We start from the raw sequence: 7,925 nt of genomic DNA, 5'->3' as shown, positions 1-7,925 counted from the left end.
CTACTTTCCTGATCAACAAGCTATATTTGTTTGAAAGCTATATAGCTTTCTGAGCTTTGACAAGAGTTTACAGGAAAGGCAAATAGAAAATGAAAGGATTTGTAAAATACCTGTTTTATTTTTTTATTATAATTTTTTATTATGTTATGTTAGTCACCATACAGTATATCCTTAGTTTTTGATGCAATGTTCCGTGATTCATTACTTGCGTGTAACACCCAGTGCACCATGCAATACGTGCCCTCCTTAATACCCATCACCGGCCTATCCCATTCCCCCACCCCCCTCCCCTCTGAAGCTCTCAGTTTGTTTCCCAGAGTCCACAGTCTATCATGGTTCATTCCCCCTTCTGTTTACCCCCCCCTTCATTCTTCCCTTCCTTCTCCTACTGATCTCCCTGCTATTCCTTATGTTCCATAAATGAGTGAAACCATATAATTGTCTTTCTCTGCTTGACTTATTTCACTTAGCATAATCTCCTCCAGTGCCGTCCATATTGCTGTAAATGTTGTGTAATCGTTCTTTCTGATGTCTGAGTAATATTCCATTGTATATATGGACTACATCTTCTTAATCCAGTCATCTATTGAAGGGCATCTCGGCTCCGTCCACAATTTAGCTATTGTGGACACTGCTGCTATGAACATTAGGGTGCATATGACCCCTCTCTTCACTTTGTCTGTATCTTTGGGGTAAATACCCGGTAGTGCAAATGCTGGATCATAGGGTGGCTCAATTTTTAACTTTTTAAGGGACCTCCACACTGTTTTCCAAAGTGGCTGTACCAACTTGCATTCCCACCAACAGTGTAAGAGGGTTCCCCTTTCTCTATATCCTCTCCAACATTTGTGGTATCCTGCCTTGTCCATTTTTGCCATTCTAACTGGCATAAGGTGGTGTCTCAATGTGGTTTTGAGTTGAATTTCCCTGATGGCTAATGATTTTGAACATTTTTTCATGTGTCTGTTAGCCATTTGTATGTCTTCATTGGAAAACTGTCTGTTCATATCTTCTGCCCATTTTTGATTTGATTATTTGTTTCTTGTGTATTGAGTTTGAGAAGTTCTTTGTAGACCTTGGATACTAGTTCTTTATCTGTAGTGTCATTTGCAAATATCTTCTCCCATTCCCTGGGCTGCTTCTTAGTTCTTTTGACTGTTTCCTTGGCTGTGCAGAAGTTTTGATCTTGATGAAGTCCCACAAGTTCATTTTTCTTTTGTTTCTCTTGCCTTTGGAGATGTGTCATGAAAAAAGTTGCTGTGGCCGATGTCAAAGAGGTTGCAGCCTACATTCTCCTCTATGATTTTGATGGATTCCTGTCTCACATTGAGGTCTTTCATCCATTTGGGCTTTATCTTTGTGTATGGTGTGAGAAAGTGGTCAAGTTTCATTCTTTTGCATATAGCTGTCCAATTTTCCCAGCACCATTTATTGAAGAGACTGTTTTTTTTCCACTGGATGTTTTTTCCTGCTTTGTCAAAGATTGGTTGCCCAAAATGCTGAGGGTCCATTTCTGGGTTCTCTATTCTGTTCCATTGGTCTATGTGTCTGTTTTTGTGCCAGTACCATGCTGTCTTGGTGATCACAGCTTTGTAGTATAGCTTCAAGTCCGGCAATGTGATGCCCCCAGCTTTGTTTTTCCTTTTCAACAATTCCTTGGTGATTCGGGGCCTTTTCAGGTTCCATACAAATTTAAGGGCTGTTTGTTCCAGTTCTATGAAAAATGTCATTGGTATTTTGATCGGGATGGCATTGAAAGTGTAGATTGCTCTGGGTAGCATAGACATTTTAACTATGTTTGTTCTTCTGATCCATGAGCATGGAATATTTTTCCATCTTTTTGTGCCTTCTTCAATGTCTTTCAAGAGTGATTTGTAGTTTCTAGAATATAGATCCTTTACATCTCTGCTTAAGTTTATTCCGAGATAACGTATGATTTTTGGTGCTATTGTAAATGGAATGGATTCCTTAATTTCTCTTTCTTCAGTCTCATTGCTCGTGTATAGAAATGCAACTGATTTCTGAGCATTGATTTTGTATCCCGCCACATTACTGAATTGTTCTATAAGTTCTAGTAGTTTGGGGGAGGAGTCTTTTGGGTTTTCCATATAGAGTATCATGTCATCTGTGAAGAGAGACAGTTTGACTTCTTCTTTGCCAATTTGGATGCCTTTTATCCCTTTTTGTTGTCTGATTGCTGTTGCAAGGACTTCTAGTACTGTCATGAATAATAATGGCGAGAGTGGGCATCCTTGTTGTGTTCCTGATCTTAAGGGAAAGGCTTTCAGCTTTTCCCCATTGAGAATGATATTCGCTGTAGGCTTTTCATAGATGGTTTTTATGAAATTGAGGAAAGTACCCTCTATCCCTACACTCTGAAGGGTTTTAATCAGGAAAGGATGCTGTACTTTGTCAAATGCTTTTTCTGCATCAATTGAGAGATTCATATGGTTCTCGACTCTTTTCTTGTTGATATGATCTATCACACTGATTGATTTGTGAATGTTGAACCACCCCTGCATCCCAGGGGGTGAATCCCACTTGGTCATGATGGATAAATCCTTTGAATGTACTGTTGGGTCCTATTAGCTAGGATCTTGTTGAGAATTTTGGTGTCCATATTCATCAGGGATATCAGTCTGTAATTCCCCTTTTTTGATGGGGTCTTTGCCTGGTTTGGGGATCAAGGTAATACTGGCCTCATAGAATGAGTTTGGTAGTTTTCCTTCTGTTTCTGTTTTAAAAAAGCTTCAGGAGAATAGGTATTATTTCTTCTTTGAATGTTTGGTAGAATTCCCCGGGGAATCCGTCAGGCCCTGAACTCTTGTTTTTGGGGAGGTTTTTGATCACTGCTTCAATCTCTTCATAATTAATCTGTCTGTTTAAAATAATCAATTTCTTCCTGTTTCAGTCTTGGTAGTTTATAGGTTTCCAGGAAGGCATCCATTTCTTCCAGGTTGTTTAATTTATTGGCATAAAGCTGTTGATAAAAGTTTCTAATGATCCTTCCTATTTCATTGGTGTTGGTTGTGACCTCTCCCCTTTCATTCATAATTTTATTAATTTGGGTCCTTTCTCTATTCTTTTGGATAAGTCTTGCCAGTGGCTTATTGATCTTATTTATTCTTTCAAAGAACCAGCTTCTAGTTCTGTTGATCTGCTCTACTGTGCTCCTGGTTTCTAATTCATTGATCTCTGCTCTAATCTTGATCAACCTCTTTTTCGTGTGTGGGTTGGGCCTGTTCTTCTGTTCCAGCTCCAGCTTCTTGAGGTGAGAATATAAAAACTGCATTTTAGATTTTTCTATTCTCTTGAGTGAGGCTTGGATGGCTATGTATCTTCCCCTTAGGACTGTCTTTGCAGTGTCCCATAGGTTTTGGACCGATGTATTTTCATTGTCGTTGGTCCCCATAAATTGTTTAAATTGATTTTTAATTTCCTGGTTTACCCAATCATTCTTGAGCAGGATGGTTCTTAGTTTCCAAGCGTTTGAGTTTCTTCCAAATTTTTCCTTGTGATTGAGTTCCAATTTCAAAGCATTGTGGTCTGAGAATATGCAGGGAATAATTTCAGTCTTTTGGTATCAGTTGAGACCTGTTTTGTGACCCAGTATATGGTCTATTCTGGAGAAAGTTCCATATGCGTTCGAAAGGAATGAGTATTCTGTTGTTCTGGGATTTGGTGTTCTGTACATATTTATGAGGTCCATCTGGTCCAGTATGTCTCTCAAAGCTCTTGTTTCTTTGTTGATTTTCTGCTTAGGTGATCTGTCTATTGCTGATAGTGGAGTGCTGAGGTCCCCTACTATTAACGTATTATTCACTATATGTCTCTTTATTCTGGTTAAGAGTTGGCTTGTGTATCTAGCTGCTCCCCTGTTGGGGGCATAGATATTTATAATTGTCATATCCACTTCTTGGATACATCCTTTAAGAATAATATAGTGTCCTTCTGTATCTCTAACTACAGTCTTTAGTTTAAAATCTAATCTGTCTGATATGAGAATTGCTACCCCAGCTTTCTTTTGAGGTCCCTTGGCATGAAAAATGGTATTCCATCCCTTCACTTTCAGTCTGGATGTATCTTTAGGTTCAAGATGAGTCTCTCGTAGACAGCAAATGGATGGGTCATGTCTTTTTATCCAATCTGCAACCCTGTGGCATTTTAGGGGAGCATTTAGGCCATTCACATTAAGAGTGATTACTGAGAGATATGATTTTAATGATGTCATGTTGCCTGTGAAGTCTTTGTTTCTATAGATTGTAAATTTCTGTTCTGTATCACTCTTGAGGCCTTTTTACTTTTATAGAACCCCCCTTAATATTTCTTGTAGGGCTGGTTTGATGGTTACGAATTCCTTCAGTTTCTGCCGTTCCTGGAAGGTACTTATCTCTCCAACGATTCTGAATGACAGCCTTGCTGGATAAAGGATCCTTGGCTGCATGTTCTTCTCAGATAGAGCTTTGAAAATGTGCTGCCAACACTTCCTAGCCTGCCAGGTCTCTGTAGACAGGTCTGACGTTATTGTGATATTCTTCCCTCTGTACATAAGGATTTTCTTCCCCTGGCCTCTTTCAATACTGTATCCTTGGATCTAATATTTGCGAAATGCACTATGACATGACGTGGTATAGGTCTGTGGTCATTGATCTTGGGAGGGGTCCTCTCTGCCACTTGGACACGAATGCTTGTTTCCTTTGTCAGATTAGGGAAGTTCTCAGCTACAATTTGTTCAAATATCTCTTCTAGACCTCTCTCTCCACCCCCTTGGGGACGCCGATGATTCTGACATTGGAACATTTCATTGAGTCAGTAATCTCCCGTAATCTACATTCTTGTGATTGGATTTTTTTTGAGCCAAGTTTCTGTTTTAACTTTCTCTTCTACCATCCCATCCTCCAATTCACTAATTTGTTCTTCTGCCTCATTTACCCTGGCTGTCAGAGCGTCTAGTTTAGACTGCAATTGATTCATAGCATTTTTAATTTCTGTGAAATTCGCTCTCATTTCTGCCCTTAGAGATTCTATATTCTCTTTAATATTTTCGTTAATATTTTTTTCAAACCTACACATCATCTTGACCATTGTTACCCTGAACTCCATTTCTGACAATTTGGTTATATCCATATCCATAATTTGGCAGTGGCCAAATCCCAGCCTCTGTCTCAGGACAGAGAGATCGCAGTCCGCTCTCCACTGGGGTCTTCTGGCCACTTTAACTCTTTTTCTGTCAGTGCTGCCCAAAACCCTGCAGTGTCCCGGGATGTGCACCCCACAGCCCGTGTCCCAGCCCTCACTTCCAGGGCCCGCACGTCTCTGTCCTTTGTGTTTCTAACACCACCAGCCGCCCCCAGTTCCCGCGTGCGCTCCCGACCTTCCTGTTTCAGTGTGGTTCACATGCGCTCCAGAGCGCCGGTTTTCAGTCTGGTTGTGTGCATGCTCCCGAGCTCTTGGTTTCAGTCTAGTTCGAGTGAGCGCTCCGGAGCTCTGGTTTTCAGACTGGTCGCACGCGTTCCCAGGCTCAGGGTCTCAGTCTGCTCTCTCCCGGGTGCTGGTCCGGGAGCCCGCCCACTCCCCCGTGCAGGTGGCTACCGCTTCCTGGTGCCCAAGCGCGGCAGCTCCCTCCCCCTTCCGTTTATCTTCCGATATCTGTGCACAGATTCATGGCTCCCCGCTTCGTACCTCAATACTCAGCGCTGGAGATGTTCGTTTGTAGAGATCCAGATGTATCTTCCTGCGTCTCAGGCTGATTTTATGGGTGTTCAGGATGGTCTGGTAGATATCCAGCTCAACTCAAGGGACCTGCTGAAGAAGGGGTCCCCTACTCCTCTGCCATCTTTTCTCCCTCCCTCTGTAAAGTACCTGTTTTAGGTGTTATTTCAAGTGGTAGGGGCAGGAGTGAGGGAAACAGGCTGAGAAGATACTGGACATGGAGGCTGGAATGGTTCAGGCTCAGTGCCTCAACGAGGAGCATGACAAGGAAAGTGGCTTCAAGCCTTAAAATATGAGGGTCACTGGTCCAAATTATCCTGGGACAAAAATCACAGAACAGCCCTTGCTGACTGGCAAATAAAGACAACCATAAGGGCTGAATAAAGAGTTCCAATTTTAGGAAGAAGCCAATGAGAAGGAATTGCAACAAAATTAACAAGCGGATATGATGTGGAGAACAAGAATTGCCAGAATCAGTGGGAATTTCATAAGAAATGGTAACACCATCCCCCCATACTCTTCTCCTATGGCTACACTTGGCATCAGGCCTTCTTCAGCTTCCTGGCCCCACACAGCCAGCTGACCACCACACTCAGTAGCTTCCAACAGAGCCACACATTGCCTAGGATGACCACCAGCAGAACAAGATGTTGAGAAGGTACTGTTCATGCTGCAGCTGCTGAGATGGGTGGGGCTGGAGGTGTCCTTGCCTCCCCATCTGGAGGTAGATCCAGCCCACCAGCCCCTGGGTGTCAGGGGGTAGGCGTGTCTGATGATGCTGGCAGCCACTGCTGCTGATTTCTACCTGTTAACAGAGACAGAGGGGGCCGTTACAACATTAGATGACGGTTCTCAGCAGCTTAGGCTGGACAGAGAAGGCTGGTTTTCAGGTAATTATAATCTGGCCCTGAAATTTACCAGCTGGGTGCCTATAAACAGTTTAATTTTATAAAGATTCCTGTATGCACAGAATCCAAATTAATGCTGAAAGGTAAAGTTTGCCTAAGTCAGTCACTGTCTTCACGGAGTTCATGATCTACTAGACCAAAAGATACCCAAAATGTTGCTAGGTGTGCTCATTGCTAACAAATCACCACTGTTTATAATCCTTTCAGTGGAGACAGCTAGGAAATACATGGTTATAGATATAGATATCAAGATCCTATTTGTTTCTCTACTTATTGATGCTGTAGCTATGTCTATTACCTAGTTACAAAAAATCAGTTTATAATTTATACTGATATCTCAGTTCAATACATCACAGCGGTTGTTCTAATCTTCCCCATTTCCACATTTGTAATTTTCTTTTCCAAAAGTAAGAAACAACATCAATACATTTACTCATTTGCTCTGTGCTATCATGCCTAGAAAGTGAGGTCAAATATACTAACCCACACAATGGTGAAAAACCTACTCAACAGACAAGTTTTGTTTGCAGTTTTTGTTGTCTTTAGACTGGATATACACAGTTGACCCTTGAGCAAATGGACTTGAACTGCATGGGTCCCCTGCAGTTCTAAAGCAACTGCATTGCTTGTATGTGGATTTTTTTCAGTATATACAGTACAGTACTGTAAATATATTTTCACTAATGATTTTCTTAATAACATTTTCTTTTCTCTAGCTTATTTATGGTAGTGTATAATACATATAACATATACATGTGGTATATGTAATACATGTACTAGTAATACATATACATCTAGTATATAATACAACGTACAAAGTGTATGTTAATCAACTCTTTATGTTATTAGTAAGGCTTTTGGTCAACAGTAGGAAATTAGTAGTTAAGTTTTGGGGGAGTCAAAATATATGCAGATTTTTTACCATGTGAGGGATTAGCTCTCCTAACCCCATGCTATTCAAGGGTCTATAGTACTAACAAACCAAATTCAACAGCATATAAAGTTGATTACATACCAATACCAAGCAAGATTTATCCTGGAATGCAAAGAGGGTTCAACATATGGAAATTGATCAATGTAATACACCACTTTAACAGAACAAAGGAAAAAAATTGATGCAGAAAAAGCATTTGCCAAAATTCAACACCCTTTCATGATAAAAACATTCAATATAATAAAAGCCATAAATGAAAAATCCGCTGCAAACTTCATACTCAATGATGAAAGACAAAGCTTTCTCTAAGATCAGGAACAAAGAAAGGATGCTTGTTTTTACCACTTCTATTCCACATAGTACTAGAAGTT

At 40.8% G+C, this 7,925-nt stretch overlaps 1 long non-coding RNA gene across 1 annotated transcript in view; it reads left to right on the top strand.

Moving 5' to 3' along the window:
• The window catches only part of LOC123785482 (uncharacterized), a 42,993-nt gene that overhangs the window by 1,012 nt on the left and 34,056 nt on the right, over positions 1-7,925 (top strand). The gene's annotated exons all lie outside the window — the stretch shown is intronic.

The sequence above is a fragment of the Ursus americanus genome, chromosome 15, assembly GCF_024610735.1.
Source record: "Ursus americanus isolate L20-20 chromosome 15, mUrsAme1.1.p, whole genome shotgun sequence".
Lineage (NCBI taxonomy): Eukaryota > Metazoa > Chordata > Mammalia > Carnivora > Ursidae > Ursus > Ursus americanus.
This window is presented reverse-complemented; position numbering and strand designations above follow the sequence as displayed.